The following is a 16,700-nucleotide window of genomic DNA, read 5'->3' as shown; positions in this document are numbered from 1 at the left end:
TGAATAGAACAATTTCGGCTAAATGTACCATATTCGTAAATAATGTACCATAAATAATGTAATTATGTACCATATTTTACGTTTTAATATCCAAATATACGAATAAAACTTCTTCAAGTTGCCCAATTTAAATTTTGTTTAAAAAATTTCGCACAACTCCATTGTACCCTCCACCATAGGATGGGGGGTATACTAATTTCGTCATTCTGTTTGTAACTACTTGAAATATTTGTCTGAGACCCCATAAAGTATATATATTTTTGATCGTCGGTCGTGACATTTTATGTCGATCTAGCCATGTCCGTCCGTCCGTCTGTCTGTCGAAAGCACGCTAACTTCCGAAGGAGTACAGCTAGCGGCTTGAAATTTTGCACAAATACTTCTTATTAGTGTAGGTCGGTTGGTATTGTAAATGGGCCATATCGGTCCATGTCGCAATTATCCATAGTGGAGGGTATATAAGATTCGGCCCGGCCGAACTTCGCACGCTTTTACTTGTTATATTATAATCTGCTGTATTCGTTATGTTATAAATAAGACAAACAGGTACAAATGTAGTAAGCTTTTGAACCCCCCACCATGAATTTTGAAAAAAAATCCAAAATTCAACACAATTGAAGACATACATATATGTATTTTATGTACGAAATTTCTGCCAAATAAGCACAAATTGAAGCATCTAATGGTCTAAGAAGACTAATTGAAAATCGGTTTACATGGCTGTACAAACTGTACAAGGTATACACCGATTTGGACCGTACTTGGCACGACTGTTGGAAGTTTTAACAATCAAGTAAAAACAAGTAAAAAGGCGTTAAGTTCGGCCGGGCCGAACTTTGGATACCCACCACCTCGGGTATATATGTAAACCACCTTTCATCAAAATTCGGTGAAAATTTCATACCTTATGTCCCATACCAGTTTTATCAAAATAGGTTCCGATTTGGACCAAATACTAATAAGTATACTAGCTAAATCTTAAAATAAACCGATCTGAACTATATACGACACGGATGTCGAAAAGTCTAATGTAAGACACTGTGTCAAACTTCAGTGAAATCGGATTTAAATGCGCCTTTTATGGGGCCAAGACTTTAAATAGAGATATTGCTCTACATTGCAGCTATATCCAAATCTGGACCGATCTGTGCGATATTGCAGAAGTATGTCAAGGCCCTTAACCTAACTTACTGTCCCAAATTTCGACGACATCGGACAATAAATAAGCATTTTATGGCCCCAAAACCATAAATCAAGAAATCGGTCTATATGGCAGCTATATCCAAATCTGAACCGATCTGGACCAAATTGAAGAAAGATGTCGAAGGGGCTAACACAACTCATTGTCCCAAATTTTAGCAAAATCGGATAATAAATGTGGGTTTTATGGGCCTAACACCATAAATCAGAGGATCGATCTACATCCAAATCTGGACCGATCTGAGCCAAATTGACGGAGGATGTCGACGGGCCTAACACAATTCACTGTCCCGAATTTCATCAAAATCGGATAATAAATGTGGCTTTTGTGGGCCTAACCCCAAATCGGAGGATCGGTCTATATGGCATCTATATCCAAATCTGAACCGATCTGGGCCAAATTAACGGAGGAAGTCGAAGGGCCTAACACAACTCACTGTCCCAAATTTCAGCAAAATCGGATAATAAATGTGGCTTTTATTGGCCTAAGACCCTAAATCGGCGGATCGGTCTATATGGGGGCTATATCAAGATATAGTCCGATATAGCCCATCTTCGAACTTAACCTGCTTATGGACAAAAAAAGAATCTGTGCAAAATTTCAGCTCAATATCTCTATCTTTAAAGACTGTAGCGTGATTTCAACAGACAGACGGACGGACATGTCTAGATCGTCTTAGATTTTTCGCTGATCAAGAATATATATACTTTATAGGGTCGGAAATGGATATTTCGATGTGTTGCAAACAGAATGACAAAATGAATATACCCCCATCCTTCGGTTGTGGGTATAAAAACAAGCAAAATTTTAGCCAAACCGGATGACGCCCTCTAGCGGCTCAATTAAGACCCAAGATGCACTTATACCAGGTTATGGACCGATTTGGAACATACTTAGCACAGTTATTGGAAGTGATATCAAAACACTACGTGCAAAATTTAAGTCAAATCGGATAAGAGTGCGCAATTACTCTAGAGGCTCAAGAAGTCAAGACCCAAGATCGGTTTATATGGCATCTATATCAAAACATGGGCCGACATGGCCCATTTACAATCCCAACCGACCTACACTAATAAGAAGTATTTGTGCAAAATTTCAAGCGGCTAGCTTTACTCCTTCGAAAGTTTGCGTGCTTTCGACAGACAGACGGACGGACGGACATGCCTAGTTTGACTTAAATAATGTCACGACGATTAAGAATATATACAATATTTTATGGGGTCTTAGACGGATATTTTGAGGTGTTACAAACAGAATGACGAAATTAGTATACCCATACATCCTATGGTGGAGGGTATAAAAACGTGCAAAAATTTCAGCCAAATTGGATGACAATTTCGGCTTCCGACGCTCAAGATGTCAAATCGGGAGTTTGGTTTATGTGAGTGCCAAACCAGGTTATAAACCAATTGTGACCGAATCTGGTACAGTTGTTAGAAGTCATAACAAAACACTCGGTGTAAAAATGTAAGCCGAATCGGATAACAATTGCGATTTCCAAGCGTTCAAGATATCAATCGCGAAATAGGTTTTTTATGCGGTGGTCATAGTTATCCCGGCCAACACAGGATATCTATGAGCACCACACAAGCTGGAGCTATGAGCTCCGACTTGTGCGGTATCCATCGTTATCATGGGAAGCATTGCTGAAAGCTACCGGGCGCGTCCACAGGTTGCGGATGGTGGAAAGCTCCGTTTTTATGCAGAGTAGCTGCAAATGCGGCCGCGGGCTGTCAGTGTTTTTCGAGAGGAGAGTCTCAGTGAGGAGTCAGGTGGCACTGGCTCTTAATTAAATACTGAGTGCCAATGATACTCGAGATGACAAGGCGAGTTATTGGCGCCTTCAAATAACCAATGGCCAACATCAGCGTCTGTTCCTTGGAGCAAGCGGCTCGCCACAATGAGGGATACATGTGCAATCCCACAAAACCCCGGAAAACTATGAGAACTTCTATGAGAAACAAACGAATATTAAAAATGAAATGTTCGCACTCTTTATAGAGAAGGTGCAGTATACGCGCGAAGTACAAGGCAGATATTACCGCCTTACAGGAAGTGCGATGGACTGGGAATGGCGTCACTACAACACCAAACTGTGACGAACTATACTATAGCTGCCATAACACGAGGCATGAATTTGGCTGCGGATTTGTGGTTAGTCGGAGTCTGAAACATCTTGTCTCTAGCTTTATTCCGGTGGATGAGAGGCTAGCCACAATCCGCATAAAAGTCAAATTCTTCATCATCAGCCTAATTTGTGCCCATGCCCCAACGAAAGGCAAAGACGAGCAGACCAAGGATATTTTCTACGAGCGCCTAGAGACAGAATACGGCCGCTGTCCCGCCCATGATATTAAAATCGTTCTGGGAGATTTTAATGCGAAAATAGGGAAGGAAGACATTTTTGGTTCAACACTCAGAAGTTTAGCCTCCACGAGATAACGTCTAGTAATGGGTTGAGGCTGATTGACTTCGCCGCGGCAAAAAACATGGTAGTAAGCATCAGATCTCAACATAACAAGTAAACGCGGGCTAAGTTCGGCCGGGCCGAATCTTATATAACCTCCACCATGGATGGCATTTGTCGAGTTCTTCTCCCGGCATCTCTTCTTAGACAAAAATGGATATAAGAAAAGATTTGCTCTGCTATTAGAGCGATATCAAGATAAGGTCCGGTTTGGACCACAATTAAATTATATGTTGGAGACCTGTGTAAAATGTCAGCCAATTCGAATAAGAATTGCGCCCTTTGGGGGCTCAAGAAGTAAAATAAAGAGATCGATTTACATGGGAGCTGTATCGGGCTATAGACCGATTCAGGCCATAATAAAAACGTATGTTGATGGTCATGAGAGGATCCGTACAAAATTTCAGGCAAATCGGATAATAATTGCGACCTCTAGAGGCTCAAGAAGTCAAGATCCCAGATCGGTCTATATGGCAGCTATATCAGGTTATGAAACGATTTGAACCTTATTGTTGAAAGTAAGAATAAAATACGTCATGCAAAATTTCAGCCAATTTGGATAGGAATTGCGCCCTCTAGAAGCTCAAGCAGTCAAGACCCAAGATTATTATATGTGACAGCTATATCAACTTATGTGACAGCTATATCAGGTTATGGACCGACTTGAACCGTACATGTCACAGTTGTTGGATATCATAAAAAAACACGCCGTGCAAAATTTCATTCCAATCGGATAAGAATTGCGCCCTCTAGAGGCTCAAGAAGTCAAGACCCAAGATCGGTTTATACAGCAGCTATATCAGGTTATGAACCGATTTGAACCGTACTTAGCACCGTTGTTGGATATCATAAAAAAACATGTCTTGCAAAATTTCATTCCAATCGGATAAGAATTGTGCACTCTAGAGGCTCAAAACACGGACCGATATGGCCCATTTACAATACCAACTGACTTACACTAATAAGAAGTATTTGTGCAAAATAGCTCTACTCCTTCGGAAGTTAGCGTGCTTTCGACAGACAGACGGACGGACATGGCTAGATCGACATAAAATGTCGCGACGATCAAGAATACAGGGTGGCTGATGAAAGCCGCTACCAAAAAAAATGTAATAACTTTTTTTCTATTTAATAATAATAATTTAATAATTAATTTAATTAATTAATTAATTAATTTAATTAATAATAATTTAATAATTAATTTAATAATTTAATTTAACATGAATAAAAGAAAAATGTATTCCATACACCGAAAAAAAAATGTAGCAATATTCATCATTGTAGCAATATTCATCAGCCACCCTGTATATATACTTTATGGGGTCTCAGACGAATATTTCGAGTAGTTACAAACAGAATGACGAAATTAGTATACCTCCATGGTGGAGGTATAAAAAGAGCGCGAGAGCTACGGGAGAGTGTTTTCAAAGTTGACGATATGCTTTTCACTAGTGTTTTGACAAGTTATCTTTCCTTCGAATAAATAAAATAAAGAAACTAACCTTTGACTGTTTTCGACTTTATTTTCTAGCCCTCCTACCCTGGAACAAGCTTCCACAATAGTCTAAAAGTTCTATAAAAACATGGCCGTAAAATATGTACGCAACATAGTGAATGCAAAGAAGGGTAATTGAAAAGAAAGTTATAATTCATATGGTGTAATAGGAAGCGCAGCGAAGAGGGCCGGGTTCAGCTATCTTCTTATACATAACAAGTAGGAGAGTGCTAAGTTCGGCCGGGCCGAATCTTATATACCCTCCACCATTAATCGCATTTGTCGAGTTCTAAGCGCGGTATCTCTTTTTAGAAAAACATAGAATATTAAATAAGAACTGTTATGCTATTGGAGCTATATCAAGTTATAGTCCGATTCGGACAATAAATGAATGGTGAACATTGAAGAAGTCATTGTGTAATATTTCAGTTCATTCGGATAAGAATTGCGCCTTGTAGGGGCTCAAGAGGCAAAATCGGGAGATAGGTTTATATGGAAGCTGTATCAAGCTATTGATCGATTCAGACCATATTAGACACGTGTTGTGTTGAAGATCATAAGAGAAGCCGTTGTACAAAATTTCAGCTAAATCGGATGAGAATTGCGCCCTCTAGAGGTTCAAGAAGTCAAGATCCCAGATCGGTTTATATGGCAGCTATATCAGGTTCTATACCGATTTACGCCATACTTAACACAGTTATTGAAAGTCATAACAAACACCTCATGCAAAATTTCAGCCAAGTCGGATGAGAATTGCCCGATCTATTGGCTCAAGAAGTCAAGTTCCAAGATCGGTATATAAGACAGCTATAGCAGATTATGAACAGATCTGAATCATTAGCACAGTTGATTAGAGTGATACCAAAACACCACGTGCCAAATTTCAGTTAAGTCGGAGAGACCCAAGATCGGTTTATATGGCAGCTATATCAAAACATTGACCGATTTCAACCATACTTAGTGTAGTTGTTGGAAGTGCTACCAAAACACTCCGTGCAAAATTTCAATAGAATCGGACGAGAATTGCGCCCTTTAGAGGCTCAATAATTCAAGACCCAAGATCAATCCCAATCCGACCTACACTAATAAAAAGTATTTGTGCAAAATTTAAAGCGGCTAGCTTAACTCCTTCGTAAGTTAGCGTGCTTTCGACAGACAGACGGACAGACGGACGGACATGGCTAGATCGTCTTAAAATGACATGACGATCAAGAATATATATACTTTATGGGGTCTTAGACGCATATTTCGAGGTGTTACAAACAGAATAACGAAATTAGTATACCCCCATCCTATGGTGGAGGGTGTAAAAATCAATTTGTGTTTGTTTGTTTGTGTATTCCTTTATAGACTCAGAAACGGCTGAATCGATTTTCTTGAAATTTTCACTGATGGTGCATAAATATCCCGTGGTGAAAATAGGGTATCAATCCCATGGCAGCCGGTTGTACGTACCGGATTGACCCGATGGAATCTTCATCGGCAAGGGCTGCCGCCTCAGTGTACGTGTTCGTCTTTTTTCGTCATGGGAGAGGCACATCCCGGAGTGCCTTCCCCGTATGCTTTTGGTCCGTGCCGGGATTGAAAAGAACCCCGGACCCTGGTTCTGTTCCGTTTGCCAGAACCGCCTTCATCATCGGTCAGTGTCGGTGAGGTGTAACAGGTGCTTGGAGTGGGTACATTTCCGTTCTTGCTCTGGCCTAACTTCGCTACGGGAGTATAGTCATACTGGCTATGTCGCTAGGTGCTGTGCGAACTCAGCCAGCAGTGGGTCACAAGCGTCGCCGTCGTCGCCTTCGGCGTCCTCGTCGTCGGACTATGTGACCCCCCCGACCTCTCCCGTACGGCAATTTATGCAAAGACAGCACCCTAGCCCTACTATTGCCAGGCCAGTGTCGGGAAATGTATCGTTCCTGCAGTTAAACTGCAATGGACTGCGAGGCAAGATTGATGAGATTGTGGATTTTATGAGTCGGAAGAGCATATCGGTCGCAGCGATCCAGGAGACAAAGCTGACTAACACCTGCAGCTTGCACAGTTGTCACGGCTACAATGTGCTACGTAAGGATCGCTCAAGGAATGGAGGTGGGGGATTGGCCTTCGTTATACACCATTCCGTGCAGTATAGACCTATCTCGCCTGCGCTTGACGCTAGTGACCCATACATGGAATGTATGGGGGTAGCAGTCAAGTCTGGTACTGCCGAGATAGAGATATACAACGTGTATATACCGCCGGTTGGCAGCTGTGTCCCGATTAATGGCCAGGCCTACAGCCCCGACATAAGTGGGTTGCTATCTGGCCATAGTCGTCTGGTTCTGGGGGATTTCAATGCACATCACTCGTCATGGCATTCTCCCCTAGGCAACGACCAGCGTGGCATAGCTTTGGCAGAGCAGATAGATAGCTCCACGTTTTGCACGGTGAATGAGGATGCCCCCACTAGGATTACGAGGAGGTGCAGCAGCTCGCCAGACATCTCAATCGCATCCCCTGATCTCCTGAGTGACGTATCCTGGCAAGCCGTCATCTCTTTGGGGTCAGACCACCTCCCCATAATCCTCACCATCGACCGACCACCCGACTTCATAACCTCTGAGCGCCGAACGTTCATCAACTATAAGAAGGCCAATTGGACTGGCTTCAGAGAGTATACCAATCGCCGCTTCAATGAACTGCCACCCCCCTCTGATGTGCTTGTGGCCGAGAGGAAATTCCGAGACATCATCAACGCAGCAGCCGCTCGCTTTATTCCAGCCGGTCGAATACCGCAAGTGCGACCCAATTTCCCGGCGCAAGCAGTGGTACTCGCAGACGAGCGTGATGGGATTCGTGCTATGGACCCCGCTAACCCCAGAATCAGCGAGCTGAATCTGGAAATAAACAGGGTAGTCAACGAACATAAGCGGAATTTGTGGCTGGAACACTTGGAGCAATGTAACTTAGGCACCGGTGCAGGCAAATTGTGGGCCACTGTTAAGTCTCTCTCGAACCCCGGTAGACGGGACGACAGGACCTCAGTCACTTTTGGCGAGTTAACCGTGACTGATCCGAAGAGATGCGCCAGGTTGTTCAACCGTCAATTTATCGTGCATCCCGAGAGAGACAGGGCAAGGAGGAGAGCCATTCGCCGTATTCGTGGTCTCCGAGCCGATGAACAGCCATCACAATTTACCGTGGGCGAAGTTACGAATGTCATCCGTGGCGCCAAATCTTCCAAGGCGTTGGGCCCCGACGGAATCTCTACATTGATGCTGAAGAATCTGGATTTACCTGGAGTTGAGTACCTTACCTCTGTCCTTAACCTGTCATTGAACACTCTTATAGTTCCCGATGTCTGGAAAATGGGCAGAGTGATCCCGCTACTGAAGCCTGGTAAAGACCCGAGTTTGGGGGAGTCGTACAGACCGATCTCCCTTCTCTCACCAGTGGCTAAGACGCTTGAGGCATTACTCCTCCCGAGCCTCGTAGGAGAATTTCCATTCGCCGAGCATCAACACGGATTTCGGAGACTGCACAGCACAACAACAGCTTTGCATGCCATCACCACACACATTTGCCGTGGCTTCAATCAACCCAGGCCATGTGATAGGACGGTCCTCGTGGCATTGGACCTATCGAAGGCATTCGACACGGTCAGCCATGCCAAATTATTTGAGGACATCGCCAACACGTCCCTCCAGCCAGGCCTTAAACGTTGGGTCGCGAATTATCTGTGTGGCCGCCAGTCATTTGTGGAATTTAGGGATAAGAAGTCAAAACACCGTAGAGTGAAACAGGGAGTTCCCCAAGGCGGGGTGATATCTCCGGCTCTGTTTAACCTCTACCTTTCCTCCATCCCACCTCCTCCAGACGGCATAGAGATCGTATCATATGCGGACGACTGTACGATCTTGGCATCAGGCCCCCCACCCATTGATGACATCTGCGATAGGTTGAACGTCTACCTCAACGAGCTTGCCTCATATTTCGCTGCAAGAAATCTGAAGATATCCGCCACCAAATCTTCAGCCACACTGTTCACTACAAATACGCGTGAGGTGAATTCTGAGCTGACTGTGATGGTCGATGGAGAATTGATTCCGACCATCAAGTGTCCCAAAATACTTGGCGTCACATTTGACAGCTCCTACACTTTCTCCCCACATGCCACAGCAATCTGCAATAAAGTCAAAAGTAGAAACAAGGTCCTCAAGTCACTCGCTGGCAGCACTTGGGGTGCAGACAAAGAAACCTTGTTGACCACGTACAAAGCAATTGGCCGGTCTGTGGTAAGTTATGCAGCGCCAGTGTGGTCACGTCAGCTTTGTGACACGCAGTGGAATAATATTCAGATCTGTCAGAATGCCGCCCTCCGAACTGCGACGGGCTGCCTCCTTAGTTCTCATGTGGACCACCTCCACCAGGAGACAAAGATCCTACCAGTGCGAAGACATAACTACATGCTGTCTAAGCAATACCTTTTGGGCTGTTATCGCAGAAATCATCCAAATCATCATCTTGTGGATAGATACCCACCGCCCAGAAGCCTTAAGGTAGATCTACATGATCTAGAGCGTGAGGTCCAGCGCTACAAGAGAGAACCTCTAGATCAAGCGGCATATCAAGCGGGTCTGAACAACATTCATGCAGACACGGTAGCAGACGCGTTAACTGGCTACCGGGTGAATGTAGTCCTTGGAGTACGACCGCCACCCATTGCACCCGAAGAAATCGACCTCCCTCGGCAAACCAGAGTGATTCTGGCTCAATTACGTTCCGGCAGATGCAGCCGCCTCAATTCCCACAGAGCTAGGATTGATGCCGACGTGCAAGATGTATGTCCCGACTGTAACCAGGGACCGCACGATACACGTCACCTGTTTAACTGCCCGGCCAGACCCACTCGACTCAGACCCAGATCCCTGTGGACGCACCCCATCTTAGTCGCGGAGTTCCTGGGTCTTGACACTCAACAGAATCAAGCAGACGAAAGATAGTACACAATAAACTGCTACAACAACAACAAAATAGGGTACTATATTTTTTGATAAGTGAAAGGGGAGCGGACCCTCCCCCTTACCCTAATTTTCAGAAATGCCAGATCTCGGAGATGGGTGGTGCGATTTAAGCGAAATTTTGCGTGATCTCTTATAGTAAACTACAAACAAAAATTTGGTATCCCCATTTCGGATGGGGTATCTATGGGGGGCGCCCCACCACAAACCGACCAAATATATATATTCAACAATCACGACAATATGGGGCTCAAATAAAAGGTAATTAAGATTAGAAAACGTATATGATATTCAATTGTCGGACAAAGTATTTGAGGGACAACCCCAACCACCAAAACACCCCGAAATCGGGCATATTTATCGACCATAGCAATATGGGACTCAAATGAAAGGTATTTGCGAGTAGAGTACGAATCTGATATTCAATTTTGGAAAAAGTTTCTGGGGGTCCACCCCCCAAAGCACCCCTTAAATAGGACTTATTTACTGACCATGGCAATATGGGGCTTAAATAAAAGTATTTGAATGTAGAATACGAATCTGAAATCCAGATGTGGGACCAAGTGTTTGGGGGCCACACATCCCCGAGATCATCCCTCAAAGAAGACAATTTTACGACCATAGCAATATGGGGCTCAAATGAAAGGTATTTGGAAGTAAAGCACGAATCTGATATCAATGTTCGGAAAAAGTGTCTATGGGGCCTCCCCACCCATATAAGACCACCCGAATAGGAAGTATTTCCTGACCTTCTCAATATGAGGCTCAAATAAAAGGTATTTTAGAGTAGAACACGAATCTGATATATATTTTCAAAGTGGTCGCCCCATCCCCCAAAACACCCGCCAAACTAGTCATGTTTGCCAACTTTGGAAAAATGGAGCTCAAATGAAGGGTTTTTGGGAGAAGACCATGAATCTGACATCAACATTCGGGAGCAACTGTGTATGGGATGTCCCACTACAATAACAACCCCCAAGCAGGACGTTTTTGCTCACCAATTCAATAGAGTATGAATATGAATATAATTCGGTCCAAGTACCGGGACATTATGGGTCTCAAATGAAAGATATTCGGAATTAGAATACGAATACGATGTCAAAAATTTAATCCAAGAACCTAGGGCGCAACCCCAAGCCCAAAATCACACCGAAAGAACAGTCCAAAATCACTAGTGGACCGCTCGCGACAATATGGGACTCCAATGAAAGGTATTTGAGAGTAGACAACGAGAATGATATTAAAAATTAAGATCGAATACTAAAAATTGGGCGTACACTCAACCAAATTTGTTATTCAAAACATCAAAAATGTTTGCTAAACCAGCTGTTTTTTTCTGCTGAAAATGGGAAATCAGACAATACCGCTGTACCAGCAAGCATAGAGCTGCTGTATTTGTAAACATTTCTTACTGCTATTCCAACTAACAAAATCTGCTAAAAAAATGTATGCTACTTTGTATGGCTGCCTGTTACTTGTTTTGATTATTTTAGGCATTTTTGAGAAATTTTGTCGGAAGAAATTATTTTAATTTGTATAATATTGCTGTAAAGAAGCTAGCTGATCCATCTATTGGTATACATTTCGAAATGTGGCCTTTTGTATCTAAATTTAAAGAAAAAAGGTTATGACAAGTATACATCCAGTAGTGATTGTAAACATCCACTCAGACACACATTTACTTATTGGTTCTATTGTTTCTTCTAACATCCCCTTCATAATTAGGCAGCAGTCATTTTCAGCAAACAACAGACTTTTTAGCAGTAAGCCAGCTACTCTGAAATTGCAGTACTACTGCTGTTATAGCAGAACTACTGCTACAATAGCAGCAATATTAGCTACTAATATTCAGCAGACAGTGTTTGCTATTTTCAGTAAACTTTCTCTATGAGTTTAATTACCAAGGCGGCCGACCCAAAACCAAAACCGTCCCAAGTGGACATATAAGACGAAAAGGTATTCACGAGTAAACTTCGAATATGGTATTTAAAATCAGGTTCAAGTAATATGAGCTTGCCTACCCCTCATACACCTTCAAAAATGTGAATATTTGTCAATCATGGCTATATGGAGTTCAATAAAAGGTATTTGGTATTTGTACTGGGGAGATACATATGGTAGTAAGTTAGAAAACTACTTTCCGCGTGGCGCAGTAGAGCTGGTCGGGAACAGATAGTTATACATAGCATATCTCTTTGGATACACTTATATATGACAGATATATTTATATTGGCCCCATATCCAATTTTATCTACTACCAGATATAGCTATATGTATCATCAGATATAATTATATATAATTGGATATGGCAGATCCATTTGGATCCAATGAGGTCCAACTATATGTTATCCAAAATATATTTGGATGTGGGAATATCCTTTTTTTTACTCGGGATACCAAAATTCAAAGCTCTAGCTCAATTAGCAAAGAACGTACCAATTGCGGTACTAAACGTACTATTTCTCTAGCTCAATTACCAAAGAAAGAACTCTAAATAATAACAAAGTAACCACGAAGATGAAAATCTAAGCTAGGAATTCCGTGCTACTTACCAAATCCTTAATGGTTTTCATACCACGCCCCTAAGTTGGTTTATGTCTGGTATTGTGTCCCCACCTAGGTGCCGGTATCTGTTAGACGCGAAAGCTGGGCAATGACAAAGGAAATGCTACAACGTCTCATCATCTTCCCCGCATGCCCTACACATGCTATCACTTGCCGCACCGATTAAACATAAGTGAGCTCGTAGCCCTATGTGCCCCGTTATGATACCGAAAGCTATACTGACCTCCTTCTTACTTTCTTTCAGTAATAGCCTCGTCTTCTCACGATCTGGATCTCCCCATAGGATTTTCGCCGTCCTACCGAGAGTTTCGCTGTTCCACAATGTTGCATGCGCATTCGTCGCCCACTCCCTTAACTCGGAATCTTCTGCTTTCTCATTCCCAGTTACTAGGCTGTGGCCTGGCACCCAAACGATGCGGGTCGTGCCATCCTCAAAGAAGGCGTTAATCTCTTTCTTACATTTCAACACTGCTCGTCATCTCACCGTCCTGGTTGTTATTGCCCTTATGGCCTGTTTACTGTCCGTAAAGAGGTTCATAACTCGCGTTAACACCACACCACCTCATGCATTCCGTGATCGCCCGGATCTCGGCCTGCAGGATCGTATTATGGTGAGGCAGTCTAAAATAGATCTCAGTCCCTGGGTTCTCAATGTAGACCCCCAGGCCCACTCTGTCCTCAAGTTTGGATCTTTCGGTGTAAAATGATCTTCCAGATGGCAATAAAAAGGTTCTATCAATCCAAGACTGGGCGCTGGCAGCAGTGCTTCGGACTCGAACTCAAGTGTTGTCTCAGATATCCGTTCGGAAACATCTTTTATTCCTTCCAGGTTTCCCATCGTCGCCTCGATAATAACGAGGGTAATGAGGTGTTATTTTTGGGGATTTCGTTTGAGTCCCATATTGCCATGATCGGCAAATATGTTCTGTTTAGAGGTGGAGCAACCCCCAAACACTTGGCCCCACAATTGGATATCAAATACATTTTCTACTCTCTGATGCCTTTCATTTGTGTTCCATATTGTCATAATGGGTCAATTTACCTTTTTGGGGTGATTATAGGAGGTAAAGCGCCACCTTGTACTTAAATTTTAATATCATATTTAAAATCTTTTCCCAACACTTTTCATTTGAGTCCAATATATGCTCATTTGGGGAACTTTCAGAGGTGGGGCGACCACCTGTGTACTTAAGAACAAATTGTAATTTCATATTTGTATTCTCCAATACCAATTATTTGATACCTATATTGACTGGATCGGTCCACTTTGGATTTTGTATGGGGTTTTTTACTTTCTTCTTTAAAAATCTCCATTTCGAGTTATTTTTGGTATTTTTCTCTGTAAAAATCACTTTTGTAACTATTGCAACCATAGCTAAAAAAAGTTCAGTCAGTCGGCGGCAAAACTCGACTTAAATTTTTATACCCTCCACCATAAGATGGGGGGTATACTAATTTCGTCATTCTGTTTGTAACTACTCGAAATATTCGTCTGAGACCCCATAAAGTATATATATTATTGATCGTCGTGACATTTTATGTCGATCTAGCCATGTCCGTCCGTCTGTCCGTCCGTCCGTCCGTCCGTCCGTCCGTCCGTCCGTCCGTCTGTCGAAAGCACGCTAACTTCCGAAGGAGTAAAGCTAGCGGCTTGAAATTTTGCACAAATACTTCTTATTAGTGTAGGTCGGTTGGTATTGTAAATGGGCCATATCGGTCCATGTTTTGACATAGCTGCCATATAAACCGATCTTGGGTCTTGACTTCTTGAGCCTCTAGAGTGCGCAATTCTTATCCGATTGGAATGAAATTTTGTACGGCGTGTTTTTTTATGATATCCAACAACTGTGCCAAGTATAGTTCAAATCGGTCCATAACCTGATATAGCTGCCATATAAACCGATCTTGGGTCTTGACTTCTTGAGCCTCTAGAGGGCGCAATTCTTATCCGATTGAAATAAAATTTTGCACGACGTATTTTGTTATTATATCCAACAACTGTGCCAAGTATGGTTCACATCGGTTCATAACCTGATATAGTTGCCATATAAACCGATTTTGGGTCTTGACTTCTTGAGCCTCTAGAGGGCGCAATTCTTATCCGATTGAAATGGAATTTCGCACGACGTGTTTCGTTATGATACCCAACAACTGTGCCAAGTATGGTTTAAATCGGTCCATAACCTGATATAGCTGCCATATAAACCGATCTTGGGTCTTGACTTCTTGAGCCTCTAGAATGCGCAATTCTTATCCGATTAGAATGAAATTTTGCACGACGTCTTTCGTTATGATATCCAACAACTGTGCCAAGTATGGTTGAAATCGGTCCATAACCTGATATAGCTGTCATATAAACAGATCTGGGGATTTGACTTCTTGAGCTTCTAGAGGGCGCAATTTCTATCCGATTTGGCTGAAATTTTGCATGACGTATTTTATTTTTACTTTCAACAACTGTGTCCAATAAGGTTCAAATCGGTTCATAACCTGATATAGCTGCCATATAAACCGATCTGGGATCTTGACTTCTTGACCCCTAGAAGTCGCAATTATTATCCGATATGCCTGAAATTTTGTACGACGGATCCTCTCGTGACCATCAACAAACGTGTTTATTATGGTCTGAATCGGTCTATAGCCCGATACAGATCCCATATAAATCGTTCTCTATATTTTACTTCGTGAGCCCCAATGGGCGCAATTCTTATACGAATTGGCTGAAATTTTACACAGGTCTCCAACATATAATTGAATTGTGGTCCGAACCGGACCATATCTTGATATCGTTTTAATAGCAGAGCAACTCTTTTCTTATATCCTTTTTTGCCTAAGAAGAGATGCCGGGAAAAGAACTCGACAAATGCGATCCATGGTGGAGGGTATATAAGATTCGGCCCGGCCGAACTTAGCACGCTTTTACTTGTTTTTAATTTTTTTTTACTTTTTTCTAAATTTTTTTGACTTTTTTCCGACTTTTTGATTTATTTCGTCTTTTGTAAACAGTGACGACTTTTTACACAGAAAGTCGATTAGTTGAAAGCCGACTTATAGATCCTAATCCCTCTATTATGTGCTGTAAATAAAGTACGCAATGATTTCATGGAAATTCAAAATATAAATCACTTTTGTTATATAACTCTGAATGCCTTTTTTGTCGAGTAATTTTTATCAACGAATCTGGCAGCCATTCATTTTCCATGTTTCTCTATTACCATTCAAATGGTTCATGATTCCATTTCCTCCAGGTTGGCACCATTGTTTTGCCCTTGTGTGTTTGCTTTAAGTTGTCGATATTTGTCCACCTAAAGCAAAATTTGAAATGTAGCACATTTTGCGTTTATCATCCGTGATTAGCGACTGACTATCACTTTATGAAAAAAATCCAAAAAAGGGATGGAAATGAAAAGAGACACAAGAGATAAACAAGTCAAATGAATCATCTTTTCGTGTAATATACCATCTTTTGCTGTAAAAATACCCATCCTTTCGGCAGCCGAAGTTCCTAATGGTTTTACCCTAAACGAAGTGGCAAATTTACGACTAACGTTCAACAGGAACAATAAATGTTAAACTGTTAGTTACAATAAATACGATACTCCCCAGCTAAAGAGACTTGCTTGTCGCCAAAATATAAGACAATGTTAGGATACAATTTTGAAAACCTCTGGTGATGTCCATCAAAATCGGTTCCGAATTAGATAGAGCATCCATAAAGTGATATTGCCTAATTTCCACTGATAAGGTAGGTGTAGGGTATTATATAGTCGGCACCACCCGACCTTTGCCTATTTTTACATCACTCATAATTAGAGTCCGGGATTTTGTGCAAAATCTAAATTTTGGCAAATATTATTTGGAAAATGTGGTGATAAATTGCAATAAAATTTAATTTCGTAAGTATAAAATGACCTCGAAAGCAAAATTTTTTACAAAACATCATTTCCCAAATAATACAATAGATAGCTAAATTTC

The 16,700-nt window shown here is 42.1% G+C and overlaps 1 protein-coding gene across 1 annotated transcript in view; it reads left to right on the top strand.

Annotated features, from left to right (window-relative positions):
- Window positions 1–16,700, top strand: part of LOC106092176 (lachesin) — a 318,974-nt gene that overhangs the window by 217,113 nt on the left and 85,161 nt on the right. The window lies entirely within an intron of this gene.

The sequence above is a fragment of the Stomoxys calcitrans genome, chromosome 3 (genome assembly GCF_963082655.1).
Source record: "Stomoxys calcitrans chromosome 3, idStoCalc2.1, whole genome shotgun sequence".
Taxonomy (NCBI): domain Eukaryota; kingdom Metazoa; phylum Arthropoda; class Insecta; order Diptera; family Muscidae; genus Stomoxys; species Stomoxys calcitrans.
This window is presented reverse-complemented; position numbering and strand designations above follow the sequence as displayed.